Below are 22,300 nucleotides of genomic sequence, written 5' to 3' on the forward strand. Positions count from 1 at the left end.
CTACCTCTCATGCTGATGATAGACACGACACAAGAATTATTGAATTGCCACTTGCTTTAATGCTGTGCCACCTGTTGACAGCCTACCTGGTGGTTTACTTGGGCGTGATCACACCTACAGCTCACTGTCTTCTTTCATTTGTTCTAGTTGTTTGGCCCAATTACATCAGAACTGAGACTTTTATATATCAAAATCACAAGTAGCCTCATTACAGAAGTAATTTTATGGCGATGGAGCCCTATAATTTTAGAAATATAGGCATGTCTGCACTTTGGGATTTATTGTACCCTCTATGGTGTTAGAGTGTCAGTCTTTATTTCACAGCATGAGAACCTGCTGGCTATCAGTCATCAACATCCTTCTCCTGACACCCATGAACACTTGTGTTTTTTGCAGTCATGACCTGCAGTTGTCGAAAATGAAATCCTCTCCAAAATATCATTTTCAGCTGAGTCGCAGCCGTCGCTCGGTCCCACCGGAGTTAAAATAGCATTTTTCACACCTGTCAAAGCTAAGAAATCTAAAGAAGTAAATGTTCCAGAGAGTGAATGGACTGCTGTGAACATGCTCGGTTGTGATCGCACCCTTAGACTATTACTCTTGATCAGTAGGACTATGTTCTGTGTTCAGCATCCCACCAAGATTATATGACAGAAAAATTCCCCAGGCATTTGTAATTAAATGTAGAAAACTCCATCACATACATGGTAGATAAAACTCTCAGCGATGTGGTATCTCAAAACACAGATAGACTCATACACACTCTTTTTGCTCAGGATGCCAGAGGCCAAAACTGTGGATTTTAGTGTGATTCATACATCAGGCAGCACCAGCCTGAGCGTTACTAACACCAGACACACTGCTCGGCGTCAACTCTCTCTGAGAGATATCTGGCACTGGCCCAAAGGTCAGAACTGTCATCCAACGCTATATCCCAAAAGAGGAAGCCTTCCCACGTGTTGCTGTCCATGTCAGAAACTCATAAGTGAAAATTTCCCTGAGTCATGCCAGCCAGTAGCGCAGGAGTAGACAGTAGGAAAAGATGACTGGAGATGTTCAGGGATGGGTTTTTTTTCTAGACCCACGATGTGTCACACCATGCAGTTCAGCCTGAGAGCTGTCAGATACAGTACAGTATAACCACAGTGTGAAAGTGGTGGCTGGTGAGCAACTTCACTGGGAAGACTGGTCAAGGTCAAGTTGGCTAACATGAACTAATTTTGCTTCAAAAATACATTTACATTGAATAGTAATAAGAAACAGAAAAATTGGATGTCATGTCAATACAGCATAAAATGATGATTTTTTTCACAATGTCTTTTACTGAAGATGGATAATATCACTTTATGATATTCCCAACATCTCAACCATCAGAGGAAGAAAAGATATCTCTTTGGATTTCCTATTCCAAGGTATTTTTTTAGTGAGTTTTAAGGGGGTATTTCTTTTCTTTTAGAGTCATATATGGGTTGAGAACAATTGCTGCTATAAATCACCTGCAGTTGTCTCAAGAAATATTTTCCACTGGATGATGTACACAGTCAATAGTTGGCTATGAGACAAATACTGTACTATAGAGGATAGTCAGAATGAGCAGTGACAGCCATCATAGAAGTACAGAAAAAGCAGCACTCTTTATATTGTCAATTTAAAATAGAAAGCAAAAATATGTCACAATAATGTGGACATTGTTTTAGTTGCAGATAATCTCTCGGAATTACAGAGTAGTAACTCTACATCTGCTGACCTCCAGTGGTTTAACTTCTCGCTTTACTGCAGTGAAGCAGGAGTGTAGTGCAGGGTGTATATCTGTACACTGTGGCATCCCTGCTGGGTGCGGTTACATATAGGTGCACATTAACAGACCTGAAATTTACAACCACTTATTATAGAAAATGTTCCTTTTTACTTTATGTTGATGAATAATTTCAAATATTACATTTTAACTTCTTTACCCTAAAAAAAAACTTTTTTGCATTAAAAAAAGTTGCAAAAAAGTTAAGTCTTTCTTTACTCACATTTTTAGCAAGCAAAGGAACCGTTTCTATATACATTTCTGGCCATAATGAATTCTATATGAGAAAACTGAGAAAATGAGGATGAGAAAATTGTTGAATGTAAAGCAGAAGATAATGTAACAAAAATGTATTTTGTGAGCAAAAGCGTAACTTTTTGCAGTATCCTCTTATTCCCTTTGTTTTTACACCAGCAATCATTTTGTGAGAGCATGTGTCAGTTCATTTTTCAAGTTGTGGACTCATTTTGGAGTCCGGCGTTTCAAATAACGGCGAGCTCCCACTCTGAACAAAATCCTCACCACTGACTTTGCATTAATGGAGCCCGGGCAGCTCAGCATGTCAGTCGGCAGGAATTTTTAAATTGAACCGGATCCTGAGAGCATTTCGTATAGTTGATGTAACGTGTGCCCCAAACAGAAGACGGGCGGGTCAGTGTCAGAAGATAAGAGACAAAAGAGTCTGGAATGAGAAGCGGGGTGCATGCAGAGGCGCGGTACACGCTACCCTTGAAATGTCAAGCCGGGTTTGTGTTCTGTGCTGCTGTTGAAAACTTTTCCTTGGTCTGAATTCCCCAGCTGGAAAACAGTAAATGAGAAACCTTCTCCTCAGGCTGAACACTGCTGTCAGTGAGCATAGTAGTTAAGTGAGTGCTACAGGTGTTAGTGGCCAACACACCTGCAGCAAAACCTGTTTATGTATTATATATGATTTTACTTCTGTCAGAGGTTTTGTGTCATTCCTAGCAGGGTATAAGAGAAACCCACAATGAATTTCTCATAATATCTCCCAGACAAATTGGCCTCACGCCAAAGTATAAGTGATTTGATTTAGGTGCAGAGATAAACACTGTAAAATTACATTACAAGAGACTGGCACATGTTGAGAATAGATTCCAGATATAGATTTTACAGTGATATTACAGGATCTGGAAGTCAACTGAAAAACTTGCATTATTTTTGGATCCAAGCTTTTTTCCATAGACATAAAAAAAACACATTTGCAGTGGTTTGAGTGTGCTGTGTGAGATGCTGCCTTGTTCTGCAAGGCCCTTAAAGTGCTGCTCTAATTGCTGAGTTAATGTGAACTGAAATGTTTTTGTCCACAGATGGCTGCTGCCTCTTCTTTTTTTCTTTAGCGGGTGGCTTTTTAGTCATGTTTGAGTACTTTGGAAAGTTAAAATTATACTGGCATAACACATTTATGATATAAAATAAATATTTTTAGCCCTCATGGTTTGGGGATGGTAATGTTGTTCTGTTAGTGGATCCACCACTGTGGTCCAGACTGAAATATCTCAGCAGCTATTGGTCCCCAAAGGATGAACCCTACTGATTTTCTCTAGCACAATGAGGTTCACATTTGTGGTTTTTAATGAAATGTCTCAACAACAAATGAATGGACTGCCATGAAATCTGGTGTATATATTCATGTCTCCCTGACGATGAATTGTCATAACAAAAGACACTATTCCTATCAGCCACTGCGGTTTTAAACACGACTAAGTTGACACGTGAGTAGTGTACAGCTGAGGCTGATGTGAATGTCATTAGTTTTGTAGGGATTTGTACAGTACATAAAAGTAAATATTATACAATTAAAGATTTTTGATCTGATGAAAAGTCCAATCCATCCAAAATTTTAGTGTGGACCAACGTGGCGGATTAACTGATCAAACAACTGACATTAAAATCCCTACAGCCATGTTGCTAGCACTGCAAAACTCTAATATATACGGTCCGTTGGGGACAATGATCATGCCAGGCAATTCAACAAAATGTCATGAAAAAACAGGGCAACACCAACAGAATATCTATAAAAACAGAACTGAGCTGCTCTCTGTGGACCTACAACGTGATGCATCAAACCAGAGTCCATAGTAACCAAGCAGCATTTTTAACTTCAAGGTGACTGTGTGGGCCTAAATGTCTGACAGGAGCCATGCTGGAAAGCAAAGCAGTGAGTTAGCTGACAAAAGAGCAAGTCAGGCATATTAAGAGAGCATTTGTTTTGATGTAATTGGGATATAAATTTGAATTTGCTAAGTGGACTGGGTTTGGAAACACACCCTTGCTCATATTAAGCAGGCAGGACTCTAAATGTTATCTGAAATGTCACAGCCCTCCCTGAGCATAGTATTTCAGTTGGAGCTTCTCAGTCTAGGATCCACTATCACATTGTTCATGGTGATTCACAAGCGCTATCAAGTTTTAAGTGTATAAATAGTACCGCTTTGTTTGCACACAGTGACAGTGACCTGACTGTGTGAGGAGGGGAAATGCACACCAGATAGCTACTGCAAATGCATTCAAGTTGAAAATTAAAGTTTCACCATCCCTCTGCATTATTAACAGAGGAGGGACACTCAGCAACCGAGGGGAGACACGCCTGCAAGCTTTTGTAGCTAATTATGCATCAAATAAAGAATACAGTGTTGACAGCGTGAACAAATAGTGATGTTATTCTCTAGTAAGCAGGGTATAATGACTTTTGGGATTCAGAAACATCGCTGAAATTCTTTATGTTTTGTTCATTAGGTCTGAGGGAAAGAGTATTTATTTAGCCTTAAAAAAATCTGTCTGTGATGTGCACTTTGACTCTTTTTTGAACTTTGCCCCCCTGCCGATGAATCAGCAGCTCTCGACTCTAGTGGAAAGCGCTGACCCAGAAAAAGGGGGGTGCCACTTTGTTATCAGACAAGATCTCCTCATTGAATGCAGGGTATCTGACATGATGACACACACTGGAAAAGTCTCTCTAAGTCTGAATGCATTTTCTCACACCTCCCCCCATCTCACTGGTGTTCTGCACATACACCACAGTAACACGTGATGAGTTTGTGGCACTATGTTCATTAATTTTACACAACGGCATTCATTATGTTTCATGTTTCTTACAGTATTTACAAGCTTGTTAAAAGCATTGTGTTACAAGCATTGCATACATTAGCTATTTCTCTGCCTCTGCATAGATGACGCAGATAGTATCCACCCTTTGTGTCAGACTCTGAAATATAGAACATTTTACAGATGAAAAAGCCTGAGCCTGTGTTATTGGAAAAAAAATTCACATAAACATTATGTTATGAGATGCGCAAAAATATGCAAAGATTGGATATTCGATGATTAAATAATGGTAATAATAAGCCTCATCTTTGGAGGAGCACACAAATGAAATTTGTTGGAATATACCAATAATACAGTTATATATGATGTTGATTACTGAGTGCTTTATGAAGTCTCTATTTTTGTGTCTTTATATTTTTTTCAGCAATGTAAATGAGTCATCATAGAAATCTATTGCAGTCGAAATTCACCCAAACAGATCACTATGGAACCCAAAAAGGTCAATATTAAATTAATTTAAAATATATAGTATATATTCACATAAATAAACAAAGGAATAGATTATGCAAAATATATAAAGGAACCAATAATTTGTGAAGTAGTTTGTAAAATTATCACAACTTAACCCATTCTTATAAAATGCCCTTTCATCACCTTTATTTTCATTGTAACAGAGTTTGGTATCTTCCCCTTTCGCACTTTTATTTCATGTCAAGTTTTATTTCATAATGTCACCTTTGTGATTTCTTCTCCATGTAATAAAGAAGAAGATGTACAGGATACAGGCCACATGTTAAGTGACCAGTGTCCTGCAGCAAAAGAGTGGAGACAGTTGATGCAGGTCTCATCAAGTTAGTTCAAGGAATAGTAGAAAAGAAGCTGGAGGAGGGTGATCAACCTGATTTATTAACACAGGGTAGAAAGGTTTGGAGCAAGGCACCCAAGGAAGAATAAAACACCAATCTCATCATGTTGCAATTGAACCCGTGTATTATCCTCATGACAGCCTTCTCCTCATGAGTTGGTCTGTGCTCCAGTGACCATCACAAAACTGTCCAGTTCAAGATCTGCAGTTTTGCCTCACGACATCAGTGTACACCACATCTTGGCAATACCTGGTAATAGGAACAATGGCAAGATGCACCATCTTCCCACTAACCTTCACCATGGCCATGAAACTGATCTTCAGAGGATCCAAATGGGTGGTAGGAGGAGAACGCCTGCAGTCTGGACAATGATTACCTCTCATACATCCCTCTGTGGATGACATGACCACTCTGAACACATCCATTGCAGTGAGTCCTGGGGAAAAAAGCCCAGCAAGTCAAGGACCATCTATATTATCAAAGGAAAGCCCACAGACCAGCGATTCCACATTGACAGAACACTAATGGTATCAGAGATGCCAGTCAAGAGTTTAGGATGGTGGTACAAATGTAAACATTAAGGACTCAGCCCAGAGTAAGCAATAGAATGGAGAAGTCATAAAAGGAATATCTCTAGGTAAGTTGAAACTTTGTTTTGTCTGCAGTTTGGATTGCTAACCGACTGATGTGGCCTCTGATGATCTATGGGGTTTCCATCACCAAAGTCAAGAAGGTAGAGAGTACATACATCAAGATGCCATAGCAATATTGGCTTTTATAGGAATGTGGTTCTGGAACTGTCTATAACTAGCCTTACCGAAGAAACCAAATGGGAACAAAAGGCTGGACATGACACTGACAGACACTTGGGATGCCACAATGTTGGCGGGAGCTCCAAGAGTAGCAGAAGGCAGAACGTGGAACCCATCTGTTGCAGTGCAGCAGGCGATATCCGCTCTAAGCCATGGAGATATTGAGGGATAGATTGATCCTCCTGAAGTTCTGTTGCTGTTGGTTATCATTTACAGTCCTCATAAACAAAACTGAATCACTGAGAGAGGAAACCCAGACTTGACTTATCCTCTTGATCTTGTTCTGTTACTGTGTAGGCCTATCAACGAAACACCCAGGAAGGAGGATGTCTACAGAAGTGATGAAGTGTTTACCTCTACTTCCCACTCGAGTAATGATTGCCAATTACAATACAAGATTGTAAAACCAAGTCCTATGAGCCCACATTTCATACTGTATTGTTATCTGTTAAAAGAGAGTCACAGCCCACCTTTCTTTCATTAGCTGGAACATGACTTTAATATGGGACCTATTTGAGTTTGACTCATTAGTGCTGACATACTGTAGTGTGGCAATAATACATGTACAAATCAGTGACAAATTCAACACCACCATGAGCCACCAAAACAGGATATTTCCTCACTTGCTGCTTTAATGATGGAGAAGGAAACACTGATTAACACATCACTCCAAACCCTCCCATAGGTGTTCATTTGGTTTGAGATATGGTGACTTTGAATGCCAAAGCAAATAATTCATATCATTTTCTTACTCATAAATCCATTCACCTGTATCTCAGTAAGCAAGCATTGCAAGTATCAATCACCCGCCTGTATCTATTGGTTTGATTTGGCTAACCTCAACTTCTGACCTCCATAGAAGTGGTAATCAAGAAGCTAATTTCTCTTTCTCAGCATCAACATATTATAGTAAATAATCCAGAGCCTGGGTTAAGACAGTTGTGTATCTGCATCATTCATCATCATTGAAACGCATCATTATCAGAGCAGGAATTTGCCATTGTGTCAAGACTAATAATAAGAATAATGCACCTGAGATCAAATAATGTTTCCAAAAACTAACTGCGGAGCCTGTATTAGGTTGAGAAATGCCACACACTTCTCAAGGACACCTGGCAGAGCGACGCAGAAACGCATCCCGTAGCCATCAAACTGCAAATTGCCACACAGAGCCACCCGTCCGCAAAGCCAGGCTCTCTAATGGGCTGTTTAATGAGACCATCAAATGCAAATGGGACCTTAGTTGTGACTCTTGAGCGCCCAGGCAAGGCATTCAACTTCAGAGGGTGTGGGGGTGAATATTCCACCTCGGCAATTTTCCGTTCACGAGTAGACATAACACTTGGATGCAGAGTTATTAGTGTGGTAAGCACGGAGTGATGTTATTGCACACTGATAAGCACTGCTGTCACACCGGACTCACAGGCTGGCCAATCAATAGCTAGCATCCTTCAAGTGTGTATGTGTGTGTTGTTTCTCATTTGTAATATTTAGCTGTGCTAATTCTTGACACAGTATTGCACCATCTGTTTACAATCTGTTAACAGATTCAGATCTGATTTCCCTTACCTGAGACAATATTCATCCTTCATCCTCTCTACGAAGCACAAATTATGCAGTTTGTATATTTTTAAAGTACCTGAAAACATAATTTCATACCGTAAGTTGTTCTCAATAACATTAAATCATAATGACTAAATAAGCCACAATCTCAGCATTATTTAATGAGTTAAATGCTCTACTTGGCTAAGAGTTTACAGCAATGCTAGTAGCTTTGCGAGGCTGTACTTACAGGCACAGTAGTACTTTAAGCTGAATGTCAATGTCAACATGCTAAGATACTCACAATGACAATGTTAACATGTTGATGTTTAAGAGAGAGTGTTCACTGTGTTCACCATCTTAGTTTAGCATGTTAGCATGCTAACTAAACACAAAGTATTCTGGCTGATGGGATTGTCATTAGTTTTACGACTAGGTTTTGGACAAATTTAACTTTGACTTGACAACTGCACTAAATGGAAAATCAAGGAATCATAAAAGTACAATCCGTCCTAAGGGGGAGATGAATTTGTGCACCAAATGTAATGGCAATCCATCAAATAGTTCACATTTCACTCAAAGCCACAAATGTCAACCTCAAATTGGCCCAAGAGGAAAAGTGAAGAGAGTGCCAAAGTTAGTAGGAGTATCCTCTGGGGAACATGGATGTACAAAATTTCAAGGTACTTTATGTAATAGTTAAAGAAAACATGGCTAACATGACATTTTTCCAACTAAGGCCAAACCACTTTAAACCCATGAGAATATAAATATATAAAAATAAATATAGAAATCTGCACTGTGATATAACCAAAAGTGTTCCAACTCTAGCAGAAAATATTATTATTCATGGTAAGAAACTGAATGAGGAAATATGACCTTCAAGGTGAAAGAGCATGACTAAGGACTATGCAATCCACTCCTGCACCTACAGAAGCAACATCTTGAGGTCATAATTATCAGTTTCAGTAGGTTCTGCTCTTTGGCTCTGCAGGATGAAACTGATGACAACACTGTCATCAACTGCAAAGATGTGACTCGACATCTTCTTAGCAGCTGTAAGGAGAGATGGCCAACAGAGGTGCCAAATTTAAATATTAATGGCAGCTTCCTTTAACCCTTCCGTGGACGATTAAATGAAAGCTCCATGGCGCTCTCCCTCCTCTCCTTCCCCCGGAAAAAATTGATTATTACAAGGGTGACGGCAAACCTCCGCTGGCTGAGTGAGCACAGCAGGAGGTGATGAGGAGGGAGAGTGATGTCTTGTCTCACTGAGTCAGTTTTTACCATCAATGGTAGCAGCATCCCTGTAGTTAAGGAATGCTTTAAAAAGAAGACAAACGACCTCAAAAAGAACAGAAAAAAGAAGGCGTCTTTCGTTACTGGAGAAATCATCTGTTAACTTACTGATCTATGAACACAGAGGTACCATTTGATTAAAGGTGCAATGACATGCAATCATCCTGAAAAATATAAATAGGGTATATTATACATCAATGATCAGTGTGTGTCAGTGTGTTCAACATTCAATTCTGAATATTTCTCTTTACATAAATAACAACTAAAGATTTAAAGGGGAAGGGGGGGAAGCTCAAAGAAAAAATCAAAGTACAAAAAAATAGAAGCATCCAAATTATTCAAATAGTTCTGCATGTAGCACAACAGCCAGAGAGGAGGGTCACAGTCCAGTGAAAAGAGCTAGAGGCTAGGTTTCGTTAGCAGGATAGTGTTATTTAGCTTTGTTTTCTGGTCTGAATTCATTCAAAATTGTAATCTGCTAACTAAATAAAGTACTTAAAGGTGCAGTTTGTAGGATTTAGTGGCATCTAGCTGTGAGGTTGCAGATTGCAATTTACTGAGTACCCTCCACCATCTTCCCTTCCAAGCGTGTAGGAGAACCTACAGTGGCCACAGAACTCGTGAAAACCACGAAAGTCCCTCTCTAGAACCAGTGTTTTGTTTGTCCGTTCTGGGCTACTGTAGAAACATGGTGGTGCAACATGGCGGGTTCCGTGGAAGAGGACCCACTCCCTAAATAAATATAAAGAGCTCATTCTAAAGTAACAAAAACACAACAATTAATACTTTCAGGTGATTATACACTAATTCAAATATACTTATGAATATCATATCCCATTTCCATGAAGTCTGTTCTGCTAGATGCCACTAAATTCTATGTACTGCCCTTTTAAAGTATTTTGTCACACAACTTTATTATAGTAGGATTCACAGGATACACTAAAATTAAAGTAAGCTTGATGCTGTATTTACTGCTATACTGTCCAGTTGGAATTCTAATATCACATTAATGTAATCAGCGGAAAGAGCGTAACATTAAAAATACTAATACCTGTACAACGTAATACACTGCAAATTGAACCGCAGTAAATACCAGTTATTTAGCATTAATATTTTGTTGATACTATTTTAGTTGGTTGTGTATCAATTTAGTTAAACAGTAGTTTCTGAGTACAGTATGTCATGGTATTTTTCAGACTGTAATTTTTCCACTTGACTATTTCAAAGCACAGTTACCATAGCTTCTGATCTGTCACAGTGTAAATAAGAATACAAAATTATATAAATACACATTATAATTATATAATATTGTGTTATGGATTTCTATTTCATGCATCGTTCTATGAATTAGCAGTTAGTTTAATATGCTTGCTGCATAATTCATGTACAGTGACAGCAAGGGTTTGAAAAGTAACACAGAGGTAGTTTCTGCTTTGTGGACTCACGTTGCGAAATGATTCCAGCTCGTTAAGATGAGCGACAAGTGACGGGGCATGAACCCGACCTAATGAGAATGCAAAGGGAAGGACTACACATTCACCTCTAAAAGTTACATCTAATATTCTGTAGATCAATCAGCCTTCTCTAATTCTTTATTGAAGCTAAATGATTTTACAGTGAGTGAAATGAGCAAAAAACATCTGTATAAGTGTGTTTGAGCACATTTTATGGTGTTGTGTTCTGCTTCATTAAATAGTTTATAGAGGGTCCAGGTCAAAGTCCGACCTTGGATTTTACATGTATTTGTATGCATCATTAGCTGACGAGGGATACCAGGACTCTTCACTGTAACCAACATCTTCAGAATATAATTATTTCCTTCCAGAATTTGTCCTCCAAGACAATATTTGTCCTCTCACATCCCGACAGCTCGTACTGGAGAATTCTCGAGCCGCACCTTTTCACTCACTTGCTCTGCCCTCCTGCAAATGGCCCTGCTGACAAGACTGTGATGGGTGTAATCCGCCGGTCTCCTGACAGACTGGATCCTGTCCCGCGCTCTCTCTGTCTGCCACCACAAAGCACAATGGGGATTTTCAGTTTGATCTGCCAGACCGGATTTTGGTGACAAACCACCACTGAAAAGCGCGAGACGGTGACATGTGGCGGTGGAGGAGCTCAGTCACTGGATGTTTGATTTTCTGTCTCGGGCCCTGTTTGTCCCAGTGTGATGCACAGCTGGGTTTGCATCCCTGTTCTCTTTTTCCAAAAAAAAAAAAAAAAAAAGGAGGAGATTGCTACATCACTCAGGGGAGAACAGCAGGTTATGATGCTGCATCAGAACTGAGCATTATCGCAAAATATTACATTTGAAGCGCATACACACACACGTATACACACACGGGGGTAGACAACTGCTGGAGTGGAAGGATGGATTTGGGTATCCCATGAGCACACACACACTAAATAGGAGGAAAAATAGATCAAGCTTGGCAGGAGAGAAAGAGGGAAGAGGGAGAGGCAACTGGCAGCCGCCTGCCATCCCAGGCTTACACAAGAGGCTTGATAAATACTTAACTAGCCTGGTAGCACATGGCACAAACCCCTGTTGTGTAACAAGCAGTGAATAAGGCTTGGGAGGCTGACAGCAGGGTGCAGGTCAGAGGGGAAGAAGAAGGGGTAATGGTATCCGGAGACGGGGGTGGGGTGGGGGGGGGGGGTTACAGTGACTGTTAAACTCCTCCACCAAATCTTCTTCCTCCAGTGATGATCTTCTGGATGTTATTTTGATGTTGCGTCACAGCCTCGTGTTCGTCCTGGATGATGTGGCACTTGCACATCCAGTCCTCTCTAGCAGGACACACATTATAGCTGTCAGACGGAAACCTCACATCACATCGAATTCGCCTCGATAATGACACCACAGAGGAAAAATAGTCCTTCTCGCTAAATGAAAGCTGCACCAGAATTGGAGGTTTATACAAGAAATCAGAGTGTGATAAAAAGTGATGAAATAAAGATTCATATATTTGAAAGAATGTCATAATTGAACATATTTGAAAGATATGGTGGCCCAAGAGAGACAAATTACAGTGACGTTTTGGTGGATAGATACTGTAATGACAACACTGGGAGGCTGGGAGGCAGCGGTTATTAAAAAATATATGTTTTGCAAGTCATCAAGGGGCATGAGGGATGACTACAGTAAATAAATGCCTTTATTTCTGCATTTGACAGCTTCCTGCATTATTTTCCTACACTATTCATTTTACTGAAGTAACTGTAGAATAATGTGTGACTTATTGACAAAAGAATAAAACATGGTAGATATAAAGTATTGTGGTCTGTAATCGTCAAAAATGAACTGAGCAAACTCCATCCATAAATAAAGACAATGAGATGCAGTTTAAAGGTCTGGGAAAAGATTGTAAGTGGATCTTAAAGCAACAATTTTCCATCAATGGATGAAAATGAATATGTGTGATGTTGAAAGTGTTGCAGGTTGTGATGAACTCACAGTAAATTATCACCTAGTTTTACAGCTCACAGAGCATATTAGCTTATACAGCGTTTTTTTTTGTCTTTTTGACCACTCAAAGCGCTTTTACACTACATGTCACATTCACTGATTCACACCCTGATGGCAGGAGTTACCACGCAGGGTGCATACCTTCTCATCAAGAGGAGACTAACATTCATGCACATTCATTCACATCCATCGGGAGCAATTGGGGGTTAAGTACCTTCCCCAAGGACACATCGATACATTGAGTAGCTGGAGTAGCTGGGACTCTATTCAACAATCTTCCGATTAGTGGATGACCGCTCTACCTCCTGAGCCATGGCCAGCTGTGGCTAATGTTGAAAACTAAACCAGAGCTAAAATGTGAATGAATATCAGACTTACAATCATCAGATTTCTGAGACACGATGGCCAATGTTGCTCCATATCTGCTGGATGTGTAAGTAGGCAAATTATTCAAGGATTTATTGTCATTCCATCCGTGTAGATAGATGAAAGAGAATGAAATACCGTAGTCAGGTCCCAGTTACTGTAGTACCCAAAATAAAGAACATCTTAACAATACTCATATTAATGTCAGGTGATATGTGAATGTTTACAGCTCGTAACAGTGCCTCCACAACATGAAAAATCAATTAATTAAAAATTAATTAATTAAACATGATTGGAAACTTCTGTCATTGGTGTCACTTTCAAAAAAAATGTTAAAAAAAACCCTATCCAATACAATACAAATTGTAACCTTAATCACATGTTAAAATGTCATTAAAGGATAACATTGTAAGTTCTCCGCTAACAAAATTGACACTGATCAGATTTTCTGTTTTGTGTTTTAAATGCTATCGAACATCAGATCTGTTTTTTTTCTCCTAAAATTGATGTAGCTGCTGTGTTCCAGGACGCCATAGGAACATGGCTACATTAGCAAAGCTTTGGAGGGATGAACACAGGCATTATTTGACTTACTGAGAAGGACAGACAGGCTTATGATGCACACAGAGACATCACATACTGGCAATGGACAGGAAAAGGACTAAGTAAGAGAAAAAAAACAGGGGGTACAATCTGTTACCGACATCACTACAAAAATGACGGCGTTTCTATTAACATTAAAAATCTCTCCTCTTTCTCTCTCTCATTCTCTCTCTATCTCTCTGCAGGCAGGTTTTTTACAGTGCTTAAAAATAGCTCTACAGTGAAATAAAAAAACCTCTCTTCCAGAGCTCCGGTTTGTGCCGTCAAGCTGCTCTGTAATCCTATTCACCACTGTCACTGCAATGTGTCGCCACACTCGCCGGGCAGCCGAATAACTGGCCCCCTCTCGCACTTTACCCAGCATCACTCCCTACTCCGCTGACACTAATCTGTGTTGGGGAGGATGAAAATATTAAAAAGCTGTTTAGAGAGTTAGTATTTGAAATGTTTACAAGAGGGTAGTGTTGTATGGTTTGGAGGTTGCGGCATTGACGAAAAGGCGGGAGTAGGAGCTGGAGGTGGCGGAGTTGAAGATGCAGAGATTTTCGTTGGGAGTGACGAGGACGAGCGGGATTAGGAATGAGTGTATCAGAGGGAGAGCTCAAGTTGAAGACAAGGCGAGAGAGGTGAGATTGAGATGGTTTGGAAGTGTGCGAGAGGAGAGATGCTGGTTATATTGGGAGAAGGATGCTGAAGATGGAGCTGCAAAGCAAGAGGGGAAAAGGAAGGCCAAAGATGAGGTTTATGGATATGGCAAAGAAGGAGAAAAAGGAAGATGCAGAGGACAAGAAGACATGGAAACTGATAATCCACTGTGGCCAACCCTACTGTAATGGGAGCAGCCAAAAGAAAAAGAGTTGCTATTAAGAAGTTGAAAATTAGGAATTGAACATGTGTGCAGCTGTTTGTTGTCCAGACATCAGATCTGTGTCACATGTGGGGGCATATAATCAGAGATGAGATATTTGCATCTGCAGTGTAAACACAGCCTACAGGACATGATGAAAATATTACACAACTACTTCAGATCACTAAAAATGACAAGGCATCTATAAATAAATGTAATTAAATGTGATGCACAAAATGGAAAGAACTGTTGAGTCACAAATGTTCAGAGAGGATTAAAAAAGCTCTAGAGGTTCAGTCTCTAGATGACTGTCAGTCCCTAAAGCATGCATCAGTGTAAATAAAGAACAAGAGTTAAATTAAGCCAAGAATAATTTGTTGACGACACAAAGCAGGGAGGCAATTTTCACAACCTGCTTTAAGGACAGAAGTGCTTTGAAGAACATGCTGAACAAAAATATTTCAGCTTTTGTAAAAACCTTGAAGGGTCTGCTTCTGAGTTTCTCCAAAAGCAGAGTTTCAGTGAAGCCTCTTTAAAGCCAGAAGTCATTTTTGAATTTACCTCATGAATTATTCATAGACTGGCTGCCGCCATCGGCCCGCTCGTGTGCCATGGCCTATTTACCGAGCCACTCGTGAATCCATTAGCCGTGAACGGTGGAGTGCCAAGGCTCATCTATAAGCAGCTTCACAAGCACATGAATCCCTTCATAACCTGTTAGACAATGACTACAACAACAGGGCTTTTTAAGTAGGATATGGCTAATACATGGATTATGTCATCATAGGGTTGATGAGGAAGCATTCAAAAATCTGACAGAAAGCTTGGAAAATGACAGGCTACATTGGTTGGCCTGTCCATAGAGGATGATGAATCCAACCGATGATGATCATGATGATGCATGAGGATGAATCCAAATAATTTAGGAAATCCCTTAATTTTTTCCACTAGCAGCATCATAAAGTCAAAATGTTAATTTGTCCAAAACCTTGGTTTATGATTAAATACCTGAGAAGCTAATGACATTTCCAATAGCCCCAGCTGTACTTTGTGTTTAGTGCTAATTAGCTAATATCCGCATACTAAGTTGCTAATTTGGTGAACATGATAGATGTTATACTTTGCTGCTAAACATAAACATATTAGCATACTGAAGTAGCATTTAGCACAAACAGGGAAGAACAAGATCAAAATGATTTTGTTGACACTTAAAGTTCTGTTCACCAAGTGACTAATACAATATGGTTGATGATAATATGAGAAACATACAAATATCTGACACAAAGGCGTGGCAAACATGGCAAACATTAAGCTAGCTGCTAATCATAACCAACATTATACTTGCTTAACATCAGCATGTGAGTATATTAGAAGAACAGGAAAATCTACAGTTTGGGATTGTTCACACATCATTCCAAAATGGTTAGCCATCTGTTTGTCTTGTAGTCACATCATTTAACTAGCCTGCATTAGAATTGTGGCGTTACATATTTTGAGGAGTCGGTTCAACAAACAGTACACAGCTCCTTTTAAATTACGGTAGCTGAATTTTGTTAGTTTTAATAGTTTGCTAGAAGTTTGTTGAGACAAGTTCTGTTCACCAGGTGGAAGATATTGTCAACATCAGAAACTCCCAGTACCTATGACTTGGAATCACAGCTTGGACACTAACAAACGGTTTTCCCATTCAGCAGCATGTAATTAGATTCTTAACAGTATGAAGGTGAAAGTGGCCTATAGCCTCACAGAGCAGCTAGTACGGCTGTAGACTCTAAGTCTTGTTAAAACTTTTCCCACAGGACAATTACAGTATGGCGCTGAACTCAAATTAACTGAGCATGCAATATTGTACCTGTGTCTGACTTTTCCATTGATTGTGTGAATGTCGTTTTGTGAGTCATAACCCACAGGGAGAGCAGGATGGGCCTCTGAGAAGGCCTCTGAGAGGGACAACTGGCTTCTAATCCTTAGGTTCAATGAAAAGCGCTACATCGGCTGGTTTGGGCCAAGCGAGGTCATTGTCAGTGGCTGGTGGCAGACACGCATTTGGCTGGCGCTGGCCTTCCGAGCACTCTCACGCTACAGACAGTCTCTCTGCTGAATACTGCAAACCTGCAGACAGTCTGATAGTTCATCAAGCTGGGCATAGTACATGAAACTGCCTAAAACATCAAATAGAAGAGTGCAGGTAGTTTTTGAATCAGTAAAAACTGACAAAAACGCATAATGTACAAAAAAGTTATGTAAAACGAGCGGTGATGTAGATCTCAGTCTAGTGTCAAAGTGGGAAAAATGAGTCACTGCCTTCACACAGCTGCTCACCACTAATAACACCTGAGAGGACATTCATCACTGTGATGATTGGTATGAACAGGAAGATATTAAGGGTTTAATGAGGCAACACTATGTGCACTGACTGACGTGTACACTTCAAAAAAAGTGCAAATTTATGAAAACACTAGAGTCGTTTAACAGGCTTACGGTGACTCAGGGTTTAACTTCTCCTGTAACTAAACTGCTCTTATAACTTGAAATAGTGCACTCACAAGCAATCTAGCGTTAAAATAACTTGGTGATCTTTTATAGTGTGTAATATCTGAGCTGACAGTGGTGAGAGTGATCGGTACCTACATTCTGTTCATATGCAAAGAATAAATAGCAGCACAGAAATACTCACGATGTCCTGTCCATTGGGGCTGGGGATTGTTAAAAAAATTATGATACCAGTACCAATCCAAGTACCAACTGATACTGATACCAATTGAGTACTTCATTCAATACCCATCATGTGAATAAAAGGGTTGTAGCTGCTGTGGCAGTGGGCCAACCACATGTTGCATTAAATCGAAGAACGCTTGCGTTGATTGGCTGTGAGCAAGTCCATACAAATAGTCATATTTTCTAACTCTTAGTGCAAAAAGGATCAATTGCAGGTATCGTTTGATGGGAGATATTTAGATACTACTTGGTAGGCTATCAATTTACTTTGGTCAATACCTTAAAGGTATCGAGTACCGATACACAGCCCTATCGTCCATCACTCCTCGACCCAGAAAAACTACTAGCCAGCTTCATGTCTGGTTAGGAAAACCAAACTGTAAGATGGATAAAAATTAGGCTTCAAAGTTTGTTTTTGTGCATTAAAGTACGTATAAAAATGGCTGTGTGTGATATGGTAGTGTTTGTTATGCTAACATGCGCACAATGACAATGTTCATACACGCACAGTAGCAGATAACATTTAGGCTACTATTTTCTCTCTTAGTTTGGCGCGTTATCATGCTAACACTTGCTATAATGCTAATTAGTACTAAACACAAATGTACAACTGAGGCTAATGGAAGATGAGTTCAGCAAGTATTTGGCCATAATCACAAATATTGGACAGATTGAAATTGCTGTATAAAAAATGACAGGGTCACCAATGTTATTACAATTTCTCAGAACATGCAGAACATGAATGCAATAGTTGTCAAGGTATTTAACTCTTGACCTAATAAGTGAACCAACAGACTGTTTGACCAACCGACGGACATTGCCATACATTTGCAACTCTGGCTGCAAATGAGAGAAAATTCAATCAACTGGCTTTGTTATTGCAACTGTAACTAACTACTGTATGAAATTAGCCTAAAAACCTTCTTTTTGGAGGAAATGGGCTAAAATCATACATTATGCATACACATAACATATAGTGCATATGACTTTAAATCACATATTTTAGCATTCAAAATCTGTTTGTAGTGGAATATCTTCTGTACATGCACATTGGCTGTACAATTTAAGAACATCATTAAATCAATATCATGGAAATATCCAGGTTTCCAGAACTCTTTCAGCTGATTACCCACGCATTTATGTGCCATGCAGAGATTTTTAGCCGTGCACACATCGCCCACTGTATTAAAAATAGCCCCTGCTATTCCAAAACAATGTTATTTTATATCCATTTCGCGAAGAGCTGCTGCTGCCTTTTCTCCCACCTTTAAGATAAATAGCCAACCCAACATAGATGCTGTGTTGAATGTAGAAGGAGAACCAACCATCAAATGGAAAGACATTGATGGTTTTAGGGTCCATGTGCTCGTCTAAGGGGAAGCTGACCTTTCCTTTAATCACTTCTTTCATGAGGTGCCAATTTCCTGCATTTTAGTGCAATCTGGAACCTCTCTATCTACTTATATTTCCTGATACTCTCCACCATCAGCTGTCTAAAAAAGGCAAAATTCAATCGAAATAATCTTCAGTTCCTTTAATCCTGACATTGGCACTGCTGTATCTGTCCACTGTGCTCTACAGGACCACAGAAGCATCTGGAGGTTCAGTAATGAAAAGCTTCCCCGGTCCAAAAGCTGTCAGTGGCATCTTTTTGTAACCTTTCCTCCCACACGGACTTATCCACTCTCACTGAGTCATTCCGCCATTGATTGTTAGTTTACAGAGTGGCTCCGACAGTGATGGAGACTTTGACATCTTACATCACATCTGTTTATCTATCGATGACATAAAAGACATTTCTGTTTTTATCCAGTTATTTTTGGTATAAAAAGAGAGGGGTACACATATTCACTCATATGTTAGTTCTATAGCGGCTGTATGACCTGTCATTTTGTCTAGTAGCAGACAGGCTACATCAGTGCTGCTATAGATAGAGGGGTGACACATCAGTGAATGTGAAATTCATTTAATCTCTGTGATTTCATTGTCCTTTGTGTCATTGTCATTTTGATTTCTTTTTCGTGCTTTTATCATGGACTGTTTTTAGAAAGTCTTTTTATTCTCACATGTACAGCTCACATTTATTTTCTTCTCTCACTTTTCAAGTGTTTTGATCATTTATGCCAAAGAACTAAGCTGATGGCTGAGAGTGCGATAGCAAAATTTTGATTATTTTGAGTCACTTCTAACAGCAGTGCACATTTTAATAAAAGGAAAGTTAATTGAGCGCGTTTCTCTTCTTCAGCAACAGTCTGCTTGAGATTTACACACGGGAGATGCCTCCTACATGTACTGCAGTGGTGGATGAAGTGTTCAAGTACAAGTACAATGGTGTAAAAACACTCCATTACATGCAAACATCCTGCATCCTACAATCTTTTATAAAAGTGTACAAGTATTATCAGTAAAATATACTTAAAGTATCCAAAGAAAAAGTACTCATTCTGCATAAAAGTAATTCCTGATTGATGTATGTTTATAGATCATGTAACTATATAGGTAATACTGATGCATCAATGCATAACCAGCATCTTACAGTTGTAGCTAGTAGAAATTAAATGGATACTATAAAACTGGTAATTGACAATTGGCTTTAAATGTGGACCTATAGCTTTGAACAAAGTTCATAAATACTACCAACATCTCTTCACAATGTATCTGTGTAAAATTGAGAATTTGTGGTTTTAGAGGAAGATTCATAGTGTAATTATTTCTTGATGAAGAACGTCTGCTCACCACTTCTGTTGAACATCTCTGTTAGTTATCTGGCAACCTCACGATGAGAAGACTCCAGGTAGTCAATTTTATTTATGGAGCTCACAAATCACAAATTTACCTCAGGGGGCTTTACAGTCTGTGCACCAATACAGCATCTTCTGTCTGTAGACCCTTGATATGAATAAGAAAATAAATCCCAAAAACCTCTTTAACAGGGGAAAAAAGGAAGAAACCTCAGGAAGAGTAACAGAGGATGGATCCCTCTCCAAGAACCGACAGATGTGCAATAAACACATAAATTACAGAATATAGCACTGAACAGGATAGCACAATTATAATGGATTTTTAATATATATAAAGAATGTGATGAAGACGCTGAGCAGTGTCCCGGTGCCACCAGAACAGAATAGGACCTGAGCCATGTGACCTTCATCACCATGGAGACCTGGCAAGAGGACAGACTACACATGCACACAGGGGAGACTCACATCACACCATTCACATACACGGGAGAAGAAACAAGAAAAGACATTATTCACACAGGAGAGAGAAAAGGATAAAGACATCATTCAGAGAGAGAGAGACATGAGGTGAGGCTGAACTCCTGCAGGATGGGAAACCAGATCCAAAACCTCAGGAAATGGCACCAACAGCCAGGGAAGCAGGGCGGTTCCTGGATCAGTGCTGGTCCAGAAAGAGATGCCTGAGAGACAAGAGATGACAGGAGGAGAAAATAGGGAGAGAAAGGAAGAGGGGAGTGAGGGATACATAGCTCAGACTATCCTGTGCTTTTGGAACAAACAAACAGAAGGTTAAAGAGATATAATAGTTTTCAGAACAGTTGAAATAACCAATGATTTCGTCACCATGACAGCGCTTTGTAAATTAATTGAGACAGAAACCAACTTGCCATACAGTATGAAGTCATGAAGTACTCAAATGATGGGAACTAATTGTTGTTTAAGGCAAAAAGAGGAATTTAAGTTTAGATGTAAAGGAGTCAACACTCAAATTGTCTGATGTCAGCAGGGAGGTTATTCCGTAAAAATGGGGTACGATAGAAAAAGGTCCTGCCACCCTGCCACCACAGGATCCTTGAGGTCAGCAGGAACACCTTAAAGTCTGATCTAACATGAATAGGAAGCCAAGGAATGGAGGCTAGAACTTGTGTAATATGGTCAAATTTTCTTGTATTATTTAAGATTATAGCTGCAGCATTTTGACCCATCTGAAGACTTTTAGTACTAACAAATGGCAGACCTGAAAACAGAAGATTGCAGTAATCAAGTCTGGAGGTAACAAATGCATGTATTAGAGTCTCTGTATCAGCCATGGATTGGGAAGATTGAATTTTAACAATGTTATGTGAGTGGAAAAAAATCTTGGTGATTTCTTTAAGGTGCTTATCAAAAGAGAGGCTGGGATCAAAAGTAGCTCCAAGACTCTTGGCTGCCATACTTTGTGAACTCACACAGTTGATGAATGTTACTGTTACTTGATTAAACTGGTGACTGTGTCTAGCATGGCCAACAACCAGCATCTCAGTTTTATCTGAATCTAGAAGCACGAAGATCAGGAAGACGCCCTTATAGGCATATACTGTTGAGTGTCATCCATGAAGCAATGGAATTTGATTCCATGACTACGTATAATTAAATATAAAGAGAGAAAAGCAGGGTGCCAGGAACCAAGCCCTGAGGTACTCCATATTCAATATCAGACCATTTAAATATAATATTATTATAGCAGACACACTGTCCTTTCAGATAAGTAGGACTTAAAACCAAGAGAGGGCTAGGCAAGGGGCACCCAAAATTACAATTTAGTCTGTCAAATAGTATGCAGGGATCAATAGTGTCAAAGGCTGCACTGAGATCCAGTAATAGAAGCACAGAGGAGACATCTAAATCCTTAGCAAGTAGAAGATCATTTTCCACTCTGGTTAGAGTAGTTTCAGTGAAGTGACAGGCCCTGAAAGCCAATTGAAAATTAGATCAGTTTATCTTATGAGTTGAAAGCTGTTGAGAAACATCCCTCTCGTACTTCATAAAAGAATTGAAGATTAGAGACTGGTCAACAGTTATTGAGAGACCGGGCATCAAGATACAGTTTCTTAAGTAGAGGTTTAACCACAATTGTCAAACTTGGGTACAATGCCAGCAGCAAGTGATAAATTAACATTCTACAACCAATCTAGCA

This window comes from Scomber scombrus, chromosome 22 (genome assembly GCF_963691925.1).
Source record: "Scomber scombrus chromosome 22, fScoSco1.1, whole genome shotgun sequence".
Classification (NCBI taxonomy): domain Eukaryota; kingdom Metazoa; phylum Chordata; class Actinopteri; order Scombriformes; family Scombridae; genus Scomber; species Scomber scombrus.